We start from the raw sequence: 20,466 nt of genomic DNA, 5'->3' as shown, positions 1-20,466 counted from the left end.
ATTCTCAAAGTTAGTTCTGACTCTCAAGCCAGAACATGCCTTCCAGCTAAAACTTGTGAATGTATTCATACCCCAGACCTTCATTCTCATCCTGTCATCAACTCAGGATGTAACCCTATTTCCAATCCCAATTCTTATCCTTCCTGTTGCTTTCTAAATTCCTTCCATCATCCCAGACAATGAGGGCTTTAATTAGAAGAGAACCCTCCAGTGCCATTTAGTCAGGCAGGAGAAGTGGACAAGCTCATTTACAGCCCGGGACATGTGCATTGCTCCACTCAGAAGAATGCAAATGTCTCCTCCTCTGGTCGCCCACCAAGTTAGTGTGCAGATAGAGCCTCGTCTGCCGCAAACCTGAAGCTGGGAGATTTGGAAATCCCAACAATAGACAGCTTCTATTTGTGCTGTTTAAGTGACAGGCAAAAGCTGATCAATGTACCTTCTGAAAAACTGAGCAAATGAAGAAAGGAGTTTTTAACCAATCAGTTAGTTGGCTTCTCTGAATCTGACGTTTGGTTCAACTTTGACTCAGTGGTTTGGATTCTGCCCCAGTCCTCTGATGCCCATTAAATGGCTGACAGCTTCTGGCCTCCATGTCCAGAATTCAAACAGGGAGAGACATTGTTTTATAGCAATTAACAGGGATGCTTGGAAGAGATGGCAACAAGCTGAAAAAAAAATTAATTGAAAATTTAACCTTCAAATAAAAATACTCAGACCTTAGGCTTCCATTTGTGAGGAGCTTATGCTGTCTGTGCACATTCTGTTGTATTAAGTATTTTCTACACCATTTCTGATTAATACAGCAGTGCTATTTTCCAGTCCAGTCTCCTTAATAAATATATGTGTCAAATATCTGTTTCCTGCTCTGAATACAAAGACTTTTCATTTCTCTTGTTTGCATGTGCTAACTGGTTGCATAACAAGATTAACAGCTCTGCCTTTTTCTTCGGCAGATTTTATAAGAAAAGCCAGTGGGCTCCCAGACAAAGTTAAAAACGTACTTTAAAAAATTTTGCATATTGTTAGCTGCAACCCGGTCGCTAATGTTTGTTTTATTTCCATCTGTCAAAAGCAATGCCAAAATACTTGTTTGCCTTGAGTTGGCTCAATTAATCCTCCACTGGAAATGGTTCTGTCATTTCATGTTTGGTTAAGGCCCTGATTCAGTGGCTCCCAAACCGGGGGCTCCTCTCTGCCAGAGAGCCAGTGCATATTGAACACAACTTTCTGGGAAATATCTGCTTGACAAAGAGGAAAACGAAAGAAGTTTATGGGGATGTTGCTGTAGAGCCTGCTCCCATCTCTGCTGTGGATACAAATAAGGGTGGCCTGGACTCGATCCTGTCGACCTGTTCCCTTGAAACTAGAAGCAGCTGGCTGGTGGGTCACACTGGGCACGTGGCTTTGTCAAGTCTCAGCATGGGACATGCCCCCAGCCGTGCAGCCTCCGTACAAGTCTGTCGGTGTGTGTGAGTCTGCAAGGGCTGCGGGAACAAACCGCGGCCTGGACAGCTCGGCTCGCACTGATTGTCTCACCATCACAAGATGATGGTGGCCTTGGGGCTAGTTTCTTCGAGGCCTCTCTCCTTGGCTCGTAGATGATCAGTGATCTTCTCTGTGTCTTCATGTGGCCCTCCTTCTGCATCTTGTCTGTGTCAGAATGTCCTCTTAAAGGAACGCCTGTCATCGGATTGGAGCCCACTGTAATGGCCTCATTTTAAATCAGTGGCTTCCTTAAAGACCCTCCTATCCAAACCCAGTCACATTCTGAGGTGGTAGGACTTCAACATGTGAACTTTGGAGGAGCACACTTCAGCATAGCAATCAGAAAATTTTTTTTAAGTATGAGGAGGTATGAAGAGAAAGATCTGAGGCCAAAAACTATAAAGTGGCCTCTCTGTGGCTCTCTCTCTCTTGCTGCGTCTTGCCTGCACTCGCTCTTGCGTGCACACTCTCTCTCACTAAAGCTCTATCCACCACTTCTGCCGTCAGTGTATTTTACAGAATGTAGGCTTCTGAATCAGGATGCTCTGAGTTCAAATCCAGACCTGACCTCTTGTTAGCTGTATGACCAAGGACAAACTGTTTCACATCTCAAAGTCTGGTTGCTCATCCTTAAAGTGGAGTTAATAATAACTGCCCCAGCTGACTTTGTTTTAGGACAGTAATAAGGTACTATATAGGAAGGCCAGTGGCACACCAGGGTTGGGAAAGTGGCATGTTCTCTCCTGTGTACAGGCAATAGGGGGGTGTTGATAGAGAATTTAAAAGTAGTAACATAACTGCTTAAACAAAGTCAGTCGTCAATTACTCATGGGGCAGAAGGGCCCATGGCTAGCCCACCGCACTTTGGAACAGGAGAGCACTAGCTTCATTTCTCTCTCTCTCGCATATTAAATGCACAGTCTCTCTCACACACACACACAAATTCTCTCTCTCTCTCTTTCACATACGTATCTTGAATTTAGTCATTCTCAGGACAGCTTAACCAAAAGTATTTCACATGACTGCACATCTTATTTTTTATTCATTTTACTCAGAAATTGCCAAACTTCACAGCTGAATTATACATGATAGAAGAGTCATCATTTACTGTTCTTTCAAAAAGAGGAGGCCTAAGGGTCTAGAAGCTTCCTCTTCTTTCCCAAATATCCTCAATTCCTCCAGCCAGCTTCCAGGACTGGGCTCTGCCAGAAGATTTCTTGCTGTGTGTTAGGAATCAAAATAGGAACAACTACCATAGAAGTGTAGCTGGGCCAGTATTTTTTATTATCTCATAACCCTTTTCTGATATGGTGCCTGATCCCCTGGCATCTTTATAAAAATAAACCATTTACATAATAGCTATACTATATAAAGAGCTATTTTATACAAACAGAAGAACAGAGTTGGTTAGTTGAGCTAAAAACAAAACAAAAACAGCAACAGAAAATAGAACTCTAAATGGTCTCTTTCTTTTTTCAATGGGAGACATCTGTCTTCATACAATATCAAAAAGCCTAAACTGTTGGCATGAACCACTGAACTTCTTCAGAGAATATTCCACATTGGTATTTTACAAGGGAACTTCCTCAGTCTAGGACTCCAACAACAGAAGGAATAGATGATGGTGTGTACATCAAATGGGGTATCGTGGTTATTACAATGATGGCTCTGATGGCATTTAATAAAAAGGAGGTATTTGATTGTATCATGTCAAGTGAACAAAAAGCAAAATGTTATTTATCTTAAAATGTTTAACTACAAAACCCATTTAGTTGTGTCTAATAGTTAAAATTTAGCAGACTCACACAGGAATGCACTTGGAAAGTGCCCTTTTCTGTGAGGTGGGTGATGGGTTTTTCATCTGCTTTGTCTACATTGGCTATCCAAATCTTAAACTTGTGTCCCATTCACTTGGGCCTCCTTTGTATTTCTATAATTAACAATAGGTTTTATGAACCCTGGGGGATGAAGGTGTGATCAACTGAGAATTTAAGAAAGGCAGTCCAAAGGTGGGTTAGCATGGTTGAACCCGATCTGAAATGAAAACCTTATAGAGCTATTTAGACAGTTGGCATACCCATAATTCATTTAACCTTTGAATATTACAAAAGTTTTACCTTGATTCTAAGATATGGTACAATGTCTAGCTTGTATTTACCAAGAGAATTGTCTATTTTTGCCATCTAAGATCCCTCCACCCACACACCATTCTGGACACATACAGATTTGTCCCAAGATAACATTTGCATGGGTCAGGCCAATAATTTTGAGTTGCAGAATTTTCTAGGTTTCTGTTACTAGGAATTATTGAATTTGTAGAACATGACTAACAAAGGTACTAAAAGGTCCTGTTTCAAGGGCATTCTGCTTGCCCCTTACAGGACCTGCCCTACCCAGCTGCCTCTCTGCTCCCTGCAGCCGCCTCTGATCCCTGAGCCTCGGGTGGGTCAGGTTTCCCTGTCACGAGGTGCAGTGCTGTGGAGACTATTTGTGGCAGCAGTGTTTGAGCTGGGAGCATACAAATAATAAAAGGAACATTCCAGTGGCAGGACTATAGGCTCCAGGCCTCTTCCCAAATATCATGATTCTACCCTCCCCCTAGAGTTTGGCTGGTGAATCACTTCACACCCACAGCCACAAAGCTCCACACTGAAAAAGAGGCCTGGAAGGAAACATACTGAGATGTTAATATGTAGTGACTGTATTTCAGCCTTGGGATTTTGGTAGTATTTTCTTCCTTTGTTCTCCACATGTCCTTTAGTGACTTTGACAAAGATTTTTTAAAAACCGTGACCACTGTGCTACTTCTTAATGTGCCTACCAAAACCTCCTGATATTGTCTGAGCTAATTTTGACACTACCGTGCGTAAGAAATTTAACTATTGAAATGTACAAAGAAGACTAACAAAATTCCCATTAAAATCATTAACATATGCTGGATACTGGTAGGAATAATTTTCTGATTTGAAAAACATTTATAAACCAAAATAGAATAAATAGACACCATGGAGAATATTGCCTATAATATTACAAAAATACCTGAACCTTTATTTAATCACTCATTTATATTCATTCACCCTCTCATAGGGGCCAGGCCATGGACTCACTGGTGAGCTAAGTACACAGTCTCTGCCCTCAGGGAGCTTATAGTCTAGGTTAATTTCCGGTCAAGTAAATACATCCTAGGATTTACAGATACTAAATTAAACGTGGAGAAAAAGAAAAACGATAGACTATAGCATTATATTTTGCATGCATGGAAGTCTGTAGGGTGAAAATTTATTCTCCACTTCATCCAATATACACAAACACAAGTCTCTACCTGGATCAGGTTTATACCAGTCATAAAAGTAATGATTTAAAGTATTTTTTCTTGAAAGGAGCAGTTGACTCCTCTCGTGTTGCTCTGTCCTGCCAGTGACTGCTCTAGGAAATTAAAGCAAGCGGAGAGGGTGGGCAAGGCGCCCTGTGTCTCAGGGGCCATAACCTCTACAGGGAAGGGCCGTGTTAGGGCAGAGACGGGAAAAGTCCCTGCGGGGTATACAACTAAGGTGACTCTTATGTTTCACTGAACTGTTGGTATAAAGTGTCAGAGAAACAAACATATGCATTAGGAGATGATTCCTCTTTGGTCTGTCAGTATCTGAGTAGAAAAACACTTGTTCCTGACTAGCATTTCCATGCATCACTTCCAAGAACGTTTATCACAAAGTAAGTCAGTGGGAGTGGGTGGAAATACCACAGAACAAAGATCTCATTCCAGAAAGTATTTGTTGTATAAGTTGGATGTGGAGGGAACATATAGAATGTTTGGTAAAATACAGGAAGCTAGGGGTCTAAACACTATTTGGAAGTCATTTGGAAAACAACACAAGCTAGTATGAAACGATGGAGCTGAGTGGTAAGAAAAGACTACAAAGAAGTTAATTAACAGGAGATAAATGGCCAACTACCCAGTTAAAACAGAAGTGAACAGGAAGTCGAGGCTGCGTAGGATAAACTTTAAAACATGTCACCCAAAGGAACCCTGCTCTTTCTCTCTTTCTTCCTTCCTTCCTTCCTAGACATATTTATTGAGCATCCAGCATGTGTCAGAGGAATACAAAGAAAAGGATAGAGGCACAGAATGAATATAATGCACATAAATTTTAGATATTTCTAAAGATTAAAAGAGAGCAATTGAGAGAAAACAATCATCAAGGGTATAATTAGATACAATTTTCTGAAGCTGAAAGGATCTAAATATGGAGATCAAAAATCCCTGCAGTATTGTAAGAAGAGATAATGAAAAAAAGATTTATACCTCGAAAAGCATAGTAAATGTGAGTAAAATGGAACGTGTGCAGTGTTTTCAGAGAGAAGTGTGTAGCCCAAGAATGTTATAACTAGCCAAATGGCCATTCGTGGGTAAAGGCCAAAACCAAAGTCTAGGAAAAAAACAAAAAAAACTCTCCAAATAACCAAACTAACACAAAACAAAAGTCGTGTTTATAAGTTTCAAAATACATTACTTATAAAGTCTTATTTAAGGGAAAAGGAACCTGAATATGATCTATATATGACTGAGAATTAACTTGAAATTAGAGACTCAAGAATACGGAAACCATGGCATTCAAAAAGGTGAATATAAGAAAAAAAAGTCAAAAACTATAAATTTCCTTCCAATTTGAATGCAAATACCAATGTAATTCTCCAAAGAGATGGTTCTCAATTATACAGTACTAATCTAATAGAAAAGGGACTTAGGGGAGATGATAAAACATAAACTCACTAAATTTCCCATCTTACAAAGGGGTGAGGGTTGACATTAAATCTTGAAGATCAGAGAAAAAAATGACTCAAATTCGTAAGTGTTCGAGTAAAGCAATATTTAAAAAAGTGCATATTCCTTCCAAACTACTGGGGAAAAAGATTAGCAAAAATAAAATGTAAACCGAAAAATAAAAGTTAAGAGAGGAAATGGGAAAGCATTATGAAATGGTGACATAAAACAAGATGGCCAAGTCAGTCAACCATGATGTCAGCTAATCTTGTCTCTCAGTTACCTGCCAGGAGATCTGCTCTCAGCACCTTACATGCATTTCATTGCCTTGTTTAATCTTTCTTTTCTTTTTTTTACAGATGAGTAAACTGAGGCACAGGTATTTTAAGTACCTCCAGAGTGCTGAGAACAGATCTCTTGGCAGATGGTATTGACTAAGCTGACATCTTCCATGGCACTGAAAACAGGAAGTGTCCTTGTCTAAGCCTGCCTTGGACAGAGAGAGGATGCTCTCAAAAATCTTTAATAAGAACTTCTCCAGCTTTCTGCACTTTATACCCCTACTAGCACTCTGTTATGGCTCCAGGGTTATTTAACAGGGCAAGAGAAGATGGCAGTAGGAAGAAAGACACATGGAGGAGTATCTGATAGATGATAATATTACTGTAAATACTGAGGTTTTACCTAATAGTGACATCTTGTTTACCTCTCGTTTTACCTATGTTCTCAGAGTGCCCGGACTGACCCTCCAGCCTACAGGCATGCCTGCCTAACCAAGGTATTCCAAACAGTAGCCAGGAGTGAAATGAGGCAAAAGGCTGACACTTCATAGCTCTGCCTCCCAGAGGAACCCACACGGGAGGGTGACAGGGGCTGCCAACGAAAGGCTTCTGATGGCATTTTTTAGATCGTTTTAGAGGATTCTATTTAATTAACAATATTTTTCAGCAATTAAGAAGACCAATCATCTCTTTTTGTGCTCAACACTAAACCTCCATTTGTTGTAACAGAAAACGAAAAGACAAAGGAAGTTGAAAAAACTGGTTAAAAAAACATCGCGGAGGAAACGCAAAAACAAAGAAGGCAGGGCTGACAATGTTCACAACCAACCCTGTTCCACGCCAGGTAATATTAAGGGAGACAAAGATGCCATTTTACAATCCACAGTAAAGATAAAATAGTCATGAAAATTTATTTGCTGAATAACATAGCATCAAAATATATAAAGCTAAAAGTGGTAGAAATAAAATGGGAAATTTACAGAAACATGTTGGCTTTGGGAAAACGAACACACCTCTCTTCCCCTCAGCAGATTAGATAGGCTAAAAATAAGTACATAGATTTAAATAAAATAATAAGTATACCCATACATTAAAATAAGAATATTTTTTAAGCTTCCAGAGAAGATTTATAAAATTGTATTTTATTCTAAGCCACAAAAAAATTAAAATTCCTTTAAGCAGATAGTTTATAAGATCAACTCTCTAAATTTAATGTCAGATAAATACAGACTAAAAATAAAAGTGAAAACAAAAAGTAACAAAATTTAAAATTATTAAAAATAATTTTGGGTTAAAGAATAATAGGATCTCAGTTATTTATTATTTAAGAATAAAGATAAGAATATTCTATTGTAAACATGTTATACTGCCGAAGCTTTACTCACAAATTCCTAACAGTAAGTCAATTCCTTTTAAATAAAAAGTAATAAAAATAAACTAGTCAGTCTTTTTAAGGTGTTAGACTGAGAACCTAAAACCAACCTGGGGAAAGTAACTAAATGCAAATAATGAAGAATAGAAATAAATTGAAATAGTAAATAGAAGAGATAAATTACTCCAATGTTTGTTTCTCTTTATCAAAAGTAAAAATCAACTAAGTCAATTTCTGGTAACCTTGTTAAAGAAAAATAGGAATCACTATTCCTCATTAAGGAATAATTAAAGAAGGCTGGATAATTCCCAGTATAGGGAAGGTTTAAAAATAAGAGAATGCAACTAAATTGTACAACTCTTGGTTAATACATTGATACAATTATTGATAACATTGAGGAAGGAAATAGAAATGCTGAAATTTTGTAAAAATTTAACACACTATTTAATCGACTAGATCAATTACCATGGGAGAAAATGAAAGCCTACTGTCTAATATGGGAGGCGACCCCATTGATGGAATCTCTCAAATGATTGAAGATCAGATAATTTCTATGATTCATAAATTCTTCCAGAGCATAGGTGAAATATGAATATGTACTTCTAAGCTAGTAATGCCACAGACTATATGTATTTGATACACCTTTCTATTCAATACCTTTAATGATACAAAAAGACAAACTCACAAAACAGTATAAATTTAAGAGAAAAGTGTGGGATCGTATGTTTCTGGGCTTATGAATGGACTGAGAAACATTCTCAGACCCAAAGAGGCCCACAGCTCAAAGAACCTGTAGAATAAACAGACTTTAGTCTATCAGGTTCTCTCTTGCTCCTCCACTTTTCTGTGTATGTATTCCCATGCACATACATGTAAACATGAATCCTCTCAATTTCTTTCTACACACGTACACATTTGAGACTGACCTTCACTGTCTTACCTTAACTTGAAGTCCCAAGAGTTTCTCTGATGAGAATGATAAGTGACCATCCACAGACTGTGAGAAATTCATTATGAACCCCATAGTTCCAGAGCCCTGCTAAGCTGCTCGGGCCTCCATTAACTTCAGTCTTACAACTTGCTTTTAAAGATGTGGAAATAACTCAGAGAGGTGCAGAAATAAAAGTGGTGGCAAGAGAAATCTTTCATTCTGGATTATTTATTTTCAGGAGAAAAGGTTAAAAAAATAATGGCAGAGAATCCAGGCCTTGGAAGAGAAGAAAATTAAACCTAAGTGCAATGAATGAACGACTGGTCAATATTCCAGGGAAGCTAGGTGGTGACTAGGGACACTATTTATCCTTGCCTTAAGAAAGCACAGGACTTGATTTAATGCCTCTCAGTTTGGAATAAGCCAAACAAATGGCTTTAAAAACCAGTGAAATGGGGACCTGGGTTTAAGAGAAAAGCACTGTTCTGGAGACTCAAAGAAAAAGTGTATCTCTGAAAATTCCTAGATAAGAATGAAATAGTCTAAGGTGTGTCCTGGAAGCAATCAGCCTCTTTGAAACGGAATTAGGGTGGTAACCAGAGAGGCAAGACATTAAGATCAATGCGGAGACTCAAAGAGCCTTCTGGGGTAAGAACAGAAAATGAGAATCTCAGGATGTCCTGGTGGAATTTTAAATTTGCACTGGAGGCAACAAAGAACAGAACTGACATCACGGAAACTGGAATCAGCGATGTGGTGAGAAGTGTGAGAGAGGCACATTGTACAATCTTCCACACCTTACTAGAGAATTTGGAACATGTTTCTGTTTCATTCTTTGATCATTTGGAATTCTCCTCTTAATTTCCCAGTTTTTCACTCTGCTCTAATGTAATGATTCTTTTAGAAGCTACTGAGCACCTGGAGCCTTCTTTCTGTGCAAACGCACTGCTGTGTGCTGCACAGTTCTTGAGGCATTCTTAAAATGTGGCTTCTTCATGATCTCACCTAGTACTACAAACCCTATCATTTCTTTCTGAGCTGGACTTTCTTCTCCATTCTTACCAGACTTTACACCCTTAAATGTACATCTCCTAATCTGCTATGCACTAGAAAAGCAACCAACCAATTTTATTAGAAATATGTGAAAAATAATTGCCAGGAGACATTATATTTGTAAAATGGTACTGCATGAGACCGTGAAAAACTCAGAGTCAGTTAAGGGACATTAATGATCATTATTTTAACTTCTTGGGTTATGTTTTTTTTTCCCCCCCGTATCCTCTATCATTATTCACTCTCATTCTACGTAATAGATTGATTTGGTTATCTGGGTGTTTCTGTATGTAAAGTCATCCTCATGTGTATCGATTGAGGCATACATTTGCACAACAGCTTGCAGGGATCTGTAGCATGCCAGTATGCTAAGATCATTGGGTTTCTTCTGGAATAGTTCACCAAAATGGGGTTACTGTTGTTTTAATAGACTAGTGTTTATTGTCTCCGTTATAGGAAAAGTTAGAAGGACGAGAGATGAAGATTAATGTAGGACATTTTCTGTAAGATTCGTGGGAGCTGGAATGACCCCTCCACTTCAGTCCCTGTGGTTCTTGAATTCTGGGAAAGTTTGGGGTTATGCCTTCTTCCAAGCCACCTTCCTAGAGCCGAACACAGCTTTGGGGGTACAGACAGTATGATGTCTCTCTTCAGTTGTTCCCATGCTTTGACATTTAGTTTATATAGTCACAGAGCAAGGAGGTGTAGGATGCCTGTGCATAGAAGTGCTGCTTCCTGTAGGCAACCACCTCCTTGAGCCAGGCCTTGTGACTTTGTTTACATGGGGAGCCTTCTGACTCCATGTTTCAATCTCCTTGCTCTCTACAATGGCATGGAGTGGGTTGGGAATCTGCTTGTGGGTCAGTCAGTCGCTTGCTCACTGACAGCTGAGGACTAGAAGATATCTGTATGGACATTCTTAGTAGTTCCCTTCGGGGCATGTGGGAGTTCTAAGTCTTAAGTAAAGAGCCTGACCAGTTGGATGGCAAGAAGGACTGAAGTTGCTCTGGGAGCTATGGATTTTAGCTCTTTTGTTTATCGGTTTACTGGGTGTATCACTAATTTTGCTGTAAGGATCCACCATGACTCAGCATCTACCCCAAGACAAAGAGAAGGGACTTTGTTTTCATGCCCCAGTCAGACACTGAAGAGAAAATAAAACAGACAAACAACTAATTTGTTTTTCTGTCTTGGGACTGTCAGGAATGCAGAGTCAACTTTACTCCCAAGCTGTGAATCCTGACTCAAGGAATGAGATACGTAGAGTTAAGATTTAAATTTGGAAGGATTTTGGAAAAGTTTGAGTTCAGCTCTACACTCTGGAGAAAGACACATCCAAACTCTTTGACACATAACTCTGACTCTTTATGCAAATGTATCTCAATCTGACCCAGAGCCTCTCAGGATTCCCTGCCTGTCTCAGGCCTCCTTGTCTTCCCCACCTCCCCTGAATTCCCCACATGAGTAATAGTGGTTACATTCTAGCTTCTCCTTCTAGCCTCTGGTTCTCTTTCTCTTTCTCACTTTAGGGGGCTGGGGCAGACTTTTGGGGTAGTATATTTGGTCCTGAATGCAATTTGGGTGTGGAAAGATTCAAGAAGTGAAATTGCTTGCAAGATCCTAGAAGGCTAAGGCAAAGCGAATGGCCCAGGTAAAATCGAATTAAGAGGACATGAGAAAATCAGTCTGGCCTGAGCAAGAATGGCTGGCACACTCCAGTTGTCTACTTGGATGAGAGCTTAATAAAGGCCCCCATTATTAAGGTGTGAATCGGGTGTAGCAAGCCAGAAGGGTAGAGCGGTGCCCAGGGGCTGCTGACAGTGCAGGGAAGCCTTGTTATCTCCAGACCTATAAGGCAAAGAGAAGGAAGGTCGCCAGCACTCAGAAGACTGCTCTGATGGGAGTTGTGGCAGGACAAAGCCAGCTGGAGGAACGTGCAGGGAGGGAGTCAGAGCATTAAGGATGCTCTCTCCAGCTTCCTGCAGGGGTTCCACGCTGGTCACATCCAAAGAGATGCCAGAAGGCAAGTGAGCCCCTTGGAACAGAAGAAAATTAAACCTAAGTGCAATGAATGAACAACTGGCCAATATTCCAGGGAAGCTAGATGGTGACTAGGGACACTATTTATCCTTGCCTTGAGAAAGCACAGGACTTGATTTTATGCCTCTCAGTTTGGAATGAGCAAACAAATGGATTTAAAAACCAGTGAAATAGGGACCTGGGTTTAAGAGAAAACACTGTTTTGGAGACTAAACAGGTCAGCCCTCCAGGATGCAAACAAGAGAGATGATGCAAGGGGCAGACTTGAGGGGGTACACAGCTCAAAAGTAGAAGTGTGTGGATGTCTCTGGAAGTCCTACAACTATGACCCAATGACTCTCCCAGCATCATCACACCTGCCAGTCACAGGGACCCTTGGTGTGAGAGGGAAGAGGTGGGAACTGAGTTCCCTTTTCTGCCCTGCTCGTTAGACAGTTGAGTAGAACAAGAGTTGGCCCCAGCACTGTGCTGCTTCCCATGGAATGAGACACTGATTTTCAGCAGAAAGCTCCCTCCAGATCCAACCCAGTCCACGGGCTAGCAGATGTTCCAGACTTAGGCAAGCACAGAAGCACATTTTGCAGGATCATTGATAGCACGTTTCCCTCAATAGGCTAAAAGAATGACAGCAACTCATGAAACTCCATCTGGTAATGGTGCACGAACCAGAAAATGTGGTGATCTTCCCATCATTTGGTTTTAGTAGAGACTGTTTTCAAATGGAAGCAATCTGTCTTTCTCATGTCTGGGAAGAGTGGTTATTAACTATGGGGAAACTGTCTCTAACAGTAGGTCAATTAATTACTGAATTTTTAGCTGCTTGAAAAACAGCAATTAATTTCACTGCATTCCTGGGTATTTCTTCTCCAAACCGTATCCATTTGAAATCACTGTTATTCTGGACTGATATGCGGACCTGATAATTTCTAAGAGCATGACAGGAGATCATAGTCTTTTTTTTTTTTAAGGAGTGCAGGGATAGAATTAGGTTTTAATTATTGCTGGTACCTTTTCACTATTGGAAATAGACTTAAGAAGAAAATGGGAAGAATTCATACTGAATGGAGAGTTGATAAGTACCCAGGAAGACTATTTATCCAAACACACCTTCAAGTCAAAATGATATCTGATTAGAAAAAATAGGTAGACTCCAGACACAACATGGGACATTTCTGTTTACTTATTTGCACTTTCCCTTCTAACAGTACTTTCATAAGCTTTTTTCTGAGCAAGAAACATCAAAGGAACTGTTTTCACCTCTTTTTTAACCTCCTACCCCAGCTCCAGCTGCATTATCTTTGGGCTGGGCCCTGCTGCCCTCTTATTTGGCTTCCCATGAAGCTACAGAGAACCGGACTGGCTTTGTCCAAAGGGCAGTGAGCAGTAATTTTGCCATATATTATTTGCCTGTGGGAACTGGCCAAATCTGGGTTTGGAGACTAAATGTAAGTCGGGCATTTCACGTTGATCTCACCAAACCTTCCTGAGTGTGTCTGATTTCAAGCACTTCTTATAGGTATAGGCAGAGACTTCTCAACCTTAGCACTTGTTGTTACATTTTCAGCTGGAGATACTTGTGAGGGGCTGTCTCGTGCCTTGTAGAAAATTGAATAGCATCCCTGGCCTCTCCGCACTAGATGCCAGTGGCAGCCCTCTCCCCTCAGTTGCGATAATGAGAAATGCCTCCAGATATTGCTAATGTCCCCTGGGGGGCATATGGTCCCTAACTGAGAACCACAGGTATAAACACAACTATTTATAGTTATAGAGATATACTGGTGGACTCTAGATAAGTATACATGGGCGTATATATACAAAGCTCAGTAATGTAAGGGTTGTGGTTGGGGAAAGACGCTGTGTATTTGCATTCTCCAGAGAAACAGAACCAATAGCATATATACACACACATGTATTTGGAGATTTGTTCTAGGAATTGGCTCTTTCCATTATGGAGGCTGAGCAGTCCCACCACCTGACATCTACAAGCTGCAGAAGCAGGAGAGCCTGTGGTATAATTCAGTCTGAGTCCAAAGGTGTGAGACCCAGGGGCACCCATGTCTGAGGGCGGGAGGATGTCTCGATGGAAGCAAAGAGCAAATCCCCTCTCCACTTTCTCATGCTCTTGAGGCCCTCGACAGTTTGGATGATGCCCACCCACATCACTGGGGATTACAATCTCCTTTACTCAGTTCACCAATTCAAATGCTAATCTCTTTGGAAACTCCCTTACAGATACACACGAAACTAGTGTTTTACCAGTGGTCTGGGCATTCCTCAGCCCAGTCAAGGTGACACATCTAATTATCCGTCACACCTTGTGATGTGTCTTCAGACACATCTAGGTTTCAGTCCAGGCTTTGTCAGAAACAAGTTGGGGGATACTTCCTCATTTCTAGCATCTGACAGCGTTGACCCCATGAGGTTTTCGTGAAGGATGGAGAAGGGATGCTTGCGAAGTGCTCACCACTGAGCCCAGGACACAGTAGATGCTCCAGGAAGGCTGTTTCCTCCCCTCGTGCAGGAGCAGTGAGTGCTGAGTAAACTGATAGCTGCCCTGGAAACAGAAGAGGCATTCCCTCATCGGTGCATGTTTCAACCCTGTTTGTTCTGGGTCGGCAGAAAGAGATGTGTGTCTTTGTGTCAAGCCATCTCTAGTTTGTCATTTCACATAATATTGCTTTTCTTTAAAAAGTAGGTAAGCAACATACAGACATTCTCATTGCAAAACCTCGAACACCATAGATAAGGCTTGAGTCTTCTGTGACCTTGTACCCCGAGGTCACTCCCCTCCCCAGAGGCAACCACAACATCAGTTTGAAGCCTATCCTTCCAGACCTTTCCTTCAATCTTTATATCACCGTTTGTGTGTGCAGGCATACGTTTTTGCCATGGACACAGTGGTATGTTGCCTGTTTACTGCATATACTGTTAGTACACGCAGACTGGGCCGGTTCATTTTGATGGCTGTTTGGCATTCCACAGTAAGGGCCTTTGGTTCCCATTTGGGGCTGTCACAAACAGTGCCGCAGGGAACAGACTTACATCTCACTGTGCATTTTTCTATAATAGATACTAACAAGTGAAATTGTTGAGATGGAGTATGCACGTTTTAAATTTTCATAGAAAATGCCAGCTTGCCCTCCAAAATGGCTTGAGTGTTTTATATTACCAGCATCCAGTAACATCAAATTTAATTATTTTTTGCCAATCTAATAGAAAAAACAAAAAACCAAAAAAAACAAGATATCTTGTTTTAATTTGTGTTCTACTGATTACTGTCAAGACGACTATATGCTCTTCTGTTTGTTGGTCTGTTCTTTCTTTTGAGATCTGCTGCTTTCTTCCCTGTGCCTAATTTTCTGTATTTGGGTATTTATTTTTTCCTTATTGATTTTTATGATTGCTTTTTCTATGTTCTGTATATTAATTCTTTGTTATACATGTAGCACAAGAAGAGATTTTAAGCAGCTGCATAGTAAGCATTTCAAAGGGCATCAGGTTAAAAAGCTGTTGTCTGAGATAATTAGTGAGCTTTTCCTAACTATGATGTGTCCACATCTCCTTGTCCCTGCTTTCCCAATGACAGGTCTGGGCATCTGCTCCAATTACACTTCTGATATTGTCTCTTGTCAGCTGAAGGCACCCTGCACCTCCCCGCATCCACCGAACTGCTCAATATCCTGCCTTCTGGGCAGCCCCCCACCTCCCTGCCTCTGATGTCAGGGGCCATGGCCTCTGCCTGCTCAAAATAAGTACAACAGTGTCCCTCACAAGCCTCCCCTTCCTCAGAGCAGAATTCCCTAGCAGGCAATGCAAAACACTGCCCTTGGAATATTAATGAATTTTTGGGCAAATAAGATTTGCGACATAAGCTTGTAAAACACTTGGATGAATCATATTAAATACCTTATTTTACTGCAAGCCAATTTTTTCTTCCCAGAGACTTTGCTAGCCCACCCTGCATGGTGACCCTCCCAGAGGGGTGAATAAGCAGCATTTCCTAAATGCATCTGCCAAGACAGGACTTTTTGCCTAGGGTCTTTCTCAAGACCACCTCGCCATGGAAGATGCTTTAAGGCATTTTGTCCTGCTAGGATCCAATGTGATAGTTGTCATGTGCTCTTCCTGGAATGTTTTCTTTTTTTTCCCTTTAGTATTATATTATTTTTTGTAGACCATTCTGTGTCTCCTTTCCCTTATGCTCTATCTTTACCACATGTAGGGCATCGTATGCAGTAGAAGGTCTGTGTAGCTGCTAAATGATGGATACGATCAGGATCAGTGTGTGAAACTGGGGTGTGGCCTCCTGGGAGAGCACTCCTTGTGCGTTTTCAGGCCTGGGTTTGATGAGCTGTGTGACTCTGGGAAATCTACCCAGCTTCCCTGGTGGTAGCTGACCCACTCTACAGCAAACCAGAATATCTGCCTTCCAGGAACTTTGAAAATTGAGTGAGATAATGGATGCTCCCGTCTAGACCAGGTGCTCAGAAGTGTTAAAACAATAATTTGTGTTTGTGGTTTGAGTCTTGGCACAGTGTGAAGTGTCTGAGAAACCTCAAATCCTATGTTCTCTGATGTCTCCAACCATCCATTTTCCAGAGAGCGAGACAGCACTGAATATGGAAATACTTTGGGGAGGCGGGAATATGGTGGCTCACTTCCTCTCTTGTGGCGTCAGGTTCCTGGTCCTGCCGTGGCACCTGGCCAGGCCTCTGCACCCTGGCAGGAGTAACGTCTTTCTGGAGCTGGAGCTGAGCACACTCAGCAGGGTTTCCAGCACGTGCAGGGCCAGACCTGATGCGTCCCTTGGAGATGCCTGCCCCAGTCGGTGGGCATCACCTCCTTGCGGGTCTGCGCCCAGTTCCCTGGTGCGCCTCCCCAGAGCTTCTTCATTCCACAAACTTCTCTTTGTTTTCTCAGCCCTGGAGGTGGTAGCTTGCAGCTGGCTGAACTGTGAACCCCCTGGGGCTCTCTTCCAATGCTTTCAGTTCCCTCGTTATCAACTTGACTCCTAGTGAACAATTCTTTCTATTAAGGTGTCTCTATTCAAATAACTGGGTTGGCCTCTGTCTTCTGACTGCAGCCTCACTGATAGAGGAAAGAAGGATGGACAGCCATAGAGAAGGAAGGGACAGGTCAGAAGGAAGCACAGAAGTCACCAGTCTTCCAAATCCATGGCCTGTGTGCATCCCCAGAGCTCTCAGCTGCCAGCCAGGCGCCTGACTGGCTGACTTGCACTCTGCCTTCCGAGGGAAAGCCAGATACTCATTGCGGGATGCTTCCCCCCAAGCCCCATAAACCATTTACCAGTGATTAGCTGGTTAATCATGATGGGTCTCTTGTTTTCTCATGGGATTGGCTGCTCAAATGTGTTTTACTTTAAGGTGATGGGAAGTCATCAGTGATTCATTAAAGTTTCTGGTGATGCTGATTGCTGTTACAATAATTAGTACATTGTTATATTAGGTTATAGGTATTAAATGTTGTCTCTTTTATGGGAAACCGTTAATGAGCCAGTCACACTTCCAGAAGATACTAACCCATACTTGGTGTTTCGGGCCTTCTTTATTCATGAGCTCAGATGGAGACCGAGGGCTCACCTAGTGTTGGGGTTGAGAGTGTGTTCTCTGAGTCAGGCAGCGTGGTTCTGCCTTCCATTCACAGTGGGGCCCTGGACAATATACTTAGCTTTCTTGCTCCGAGTCCCCACCTCTGAACTGCGTATGATGATGATGATACCACCTGCTCATAGATTGTTGGCAGATTAAATAAGATCATAGTGCTTAGTACATTGCTCTGTGGTAGCCAGTAGCAATCATTGCTTCTACAAACAGTTCCAGACAAGTTTTTCAGCCCTAAAGCCCTTCTCTCTGCCCCATCCCCAACTTTTAAGCTTATTTCTCTCAGCACGTACCCAGGAAGACAAAGAATTGGATAGACTTAATCTGTGTGTTAGTGTATTCTGGATTCGTGCCTGGCCCATAGTAGGGCTGCACAAATGCCTGATGAATGAATGAATCCTTTGATAGGCCTCAGGCTTTGGGAGTCACAGAGTTGAGATTGAATCCACAATGTAACATTGCATAAACTGGACAAGTCATGATTCTCTGTGGCCCTTGCTTTTCTATCTGTAGCCAGAGACAATAAGCACGGATCTTCCTATAGCCACTCCCCACTGAGGGTCCCTGGGAAGCTCATCAGATACGAGGCACATCCCCAGGCCTTTCCCCAGAGATGCTGAGTCAGTGAGCAGGTCTGGGATGGGCTCTGATGCTCAAACTGCAAATGAGCTCCTGGGGAAACTGGGGTATCGTGTGGGGTGCCCTGAGGACTTTACTCTGAGAAACAGTGCATTGCACAATCACATGAGGCCTTAATGTGGCTGCATATGGAATGTTACTGCTGGTATTAATTCTAATGTTCTTCCCCTTCACTGAGAGATCCTTTGGGCAGGATGCCTGCTGGATTTTATGTCAAGACACTTGGGCTTAAACATCAGACTTGCCAGAAAGACAGCTGTGAGGGTTTAGACAAGTTGCCTAACTTTTGGGGGTGTCACTTTTCCCACCCCTGTACATGCAGATTTGAAGGGCTCTTTCCAAGAGTATCGCATGAGATACTGTATGAGAAAAACTCTTGGTAAACCATAAAATGTCTTTCAAACCTCAGCACTTATTTTCTTTTTCATGATGAGCCCCTAAATCCATATCCTTAATCCTAAATAAGAAATTGCTTTTTTCTCACATAAAGAAGGCTTTATAAGGTAAATTGGAATTAAGTTAGCCCAGGGGACCACTTGTAATCTACAAAGAACGTCCTGAAGGGGGACACGGGTGTCTGACCAGCCTGAGCCCTCAGGCGCAGGCCCGAGGACAGAGCGGTGGCACTTGCCCGGGTCCCCGGAGCAGGCTGGGGTAAGTTGAGGCCTGGCCCTGTGACACTGCCCGGGTCCTCCGCTTGCCCCTGCTGATGCTCGAGTCTGGCGCCTACCCTCTCTCCCACACTCCGCTCTCCAGCTAAATGTCTCTCTTCTCCTTTTGCATTGCACAGCTCAGTGAGAAAAGTCCACTTTTCTGGAGCCCAGACTCTGGCAACGGTCTTTGACTTGCAACGAGCTGATGATGGAGGAGAGTCAACATTCTTCTCAGATTTTAGCTCAGATCTGTGCCCTGTGCGCTTTCCATCCTTGATATGTCTCTCCGGCCTCTTATACTCTCTTCCTTACCTAGAAAACGTTACTAAAGATAAATTCCTCTCTTGAGTGATGCAATAAACAAATGGAAATAAGGAGTGGAAGAAACAGGAGTTAATTTGCCACCAACCGTGTGCCAACCCTTTGGCTGTGTTATCCTGTGTGATGGCTCGCAGGCCAGTGCCACGGAGTTATCACTGTCCTCGTGTGCAGGAACGGTTGGCCCTTCCCTTCAGTAGGGCAGCCCCAGCACCGAGAGAACAGCAGGTGAGCAGTCACGTTTTCTCCCTGGGGAAGGGGAGGATCTACCAGGAATGAGGGTGTCAGCAATCTACCAGAGGTCGCATGGCCTGGAAACGGCAGAGTAGGAGCCATACCCCAGCCCTCCTAGTTCAGAAGGCCTGACTCTTTCACGCTCATGCACGTGGGTGACCAGATGTCCTGTCAGGGCGTCACCAGGATGCTCTGGAACCTTGGGGACCTGTGTGCTCAGGGACGGCTCCTGCCTGCCTTTGCTTTCTCCTTCTCCCTCACTATCTCTTAGACTTTATAGTCACTTTACTAAAACACAACTGTGATTCCTTAGCACTGCCGGAGAAGGCAGTTGGATACAATAAAGGAAAAGAATTAGTATTTGCAAAGACAAGTAGTATTGAGCTCTCCACCTCATCAAGGGGCTAAATGCACGCATGTTAACCCTATCACCCTGGAGGTCAGAAATCCTCTGAGTGTGGAGTTTTTTTTTCTCTTAGTCTCTTGTATATGATCCCTGATCTTTACGTTTTTCTCACAGTTGTGAAAGCTAATGGCATCATTTTCATGCACGGACACGGGCCTGCCAGCTGACAGTGGTTAGCAATTCTTATTACAAATATATCTCCTAATTCCTAAGCTAGAATTGTAAAGCTTTTCTATTGTGACACTGAACCAAAATATCGAAATTGCTGAAGCCTTTAAGGAGAGCAGCAGCAAAAGGTTGCAGAGTGCCTTTTAAGTAATGCCACAGCGAGGCTCTCTGGAATACAGATAGGATGCCTGCCTGAGCATCCCTGTCACCTCACATCACCCGGGAACTCAGACTCTAAACTTCCAATGCCTTTGGCAGGAATTGAGCAGAGAGAGAGAGAGGGGTGGGAGAAAAAGAGAGAGAGAAAGTCTCTTTGAAAAGTAGCCTCTGCACAGCTCTGATCATTGCCACTATCTGAATACAGAGAAGCCTCTTTGCAGTTTGGAATGGAAATGATAAAACAGTATGTTAAGTACAACCTGCAGGCCTATCACCTGGAGAAGGCATAACCCTCCCTGTTCAGGGGCCACATCTGTGTCTTTCTTAAAGACCCAATTTGC

At 42.3% G+C, this 20,466-nt stretch overlaps 1 long non-coding RNA gene across 3 annotated transcripts in view; it reads left to right on the top strand.

The window, feature by feature from the left end:
- Positions 1-20,466, top strand: part of LOC118918772 (uncharacterized) — a 478,090-nt gene that overhangs the window by 300,641 nt on the left and 156,983 nt on the right. For 2 of the 3 annotated variants that reach the window (XR_008994007.1, XR_008994006.1), the window contains exon 5: positions 957-1,000. The exons of the other annotated variant lie outside the window; for it this stretch is intronic. This is a non-coding gene — a long non-coding RNA (uncharacterized LOC118918772). The remainder of the gene's footprint in view (positions 1-956; positions 1,001-20,466) is intronic. 3 annotated transcript variants of the gene reach the window in all.

This window comes from Manis pentadactyla, chromosome 15, assembly GCF_030020395.1.
Source record: "Manis pentadactyla isolate mManPen7 chromosome 15, mManPen7.hap1, whole genome shotgun sequence".
Classification (NCBI taxonomy): domain Eukaryota; kingdom Metazoa; phylum Chordata; class Mammalia; order Pholidota; family Manidae; genus Manis; species Manis pentadactyla.
Note: the sequence above shows the minus strand (reverse complement) of the source record. Positions and strands in the feature narration are given on the sequence as shown.